This window comes from Arachis duranensis, chromosome 8 (assembly GCF_000817695.3).
Source record: "Arachis duranensis cultivar V14167 chromosome 8, aradu.V14167.gnm2.J7QH, whole genome shotgun sequence".
NCBI classification, from domain to species: Eukaryota; Viridiplantae; Streptophyta; class Magnoliopsida; order Fabales; family Fabaceae; genus Arachis; species Arachis duranensis.
In genome coordinates this window covers 34318752-34319795 of record NC_029779.3, presented here as the reverse complement: position 1 = coordinate 34319795, position 1044 = coordinate 34318752, and positions in this window count along the sequence as shown.

The following is a 1044-nucleotide window of genomic DNA, read 5'->3' as shown; positions in this document are numbered from 1 at the left end:
TTAGAACATGAGATATAAATTAAGGGCTCTAGTACATGATTTTAAGGTAAATTAGAAAACAGAGGTCTAGGTTTCTGGCGTGCTGAGAATGGTTTGACGTTAGGTGAAGGATGATTGGTATATGAGATGAGGAATGATAGACTTTTGGTATTTGGAAACTGAGTTATAAAGCGACAGTGGTTGAGATGAGTCGGGGACTCGGATTGAAGTGATGGATCTATGTATGCTGAAAATACTTTTGAAAACCATTGAAATAATATTTTTACATGATATTTTTGAGACGATATGCGCCTGGTAGGGATGGTGGTTAATCCCGCCTGTCGAGGTAGCGGCGGCGGCATAAGGACGGTGGTTAATCCCTCTTACGTTGAGATGTGAGGTCTGAGGCAAGAATATCCCGCTCGCATCCCTTCGGATCTATAGGGCGAGCAGGCGCCGGTACCTGGACAGTGATCCGGGCACTATATCTCGGGGGTTCCCATATAAGAAATCCGAAGGGCGACGTCTCCATGGAGATGTGTCGGGTTGGCAGTTGAACCGACAATGTGATATCACAGCCAGTAGGGCAGGCATTCATCATATGCATTTCCTATCTACTTGTATGCTTTGTCTACTTGTAATGGTTTGCCTAATTGAATAACATGCTTACTTGCTATCTGAATTATTTGCCATATATGCTACTACTTGTGCTTTACTTGCTTTGAACATTATCTGTGTTTTCTGCTGGGATTGAGGAGGTTCGGAAGGCGATGGCGATGGAATCGCATGGAGGATCGGTTGGTGAAGGCTGTGGGACAGCGGTGTTTGGTTAGAATAGAAATCCCTTAAGATAGATAACCTGGTTTATTTAAGTCAAGTTGGTATATTATGCTTAAATGTTTTAGAATGCTTTAAGTTGAATCTTGTGATGGATATGAAGCATAGGATTGCCTTTGGCATCCCGGGGTCTTATATCCTATATCACTGGGAACTGTTACCATACTGAGAACCGCCGGTTCTCATACCATATTGTTGTTGTATTTTTCAGATGCAGGTCGCAACCCA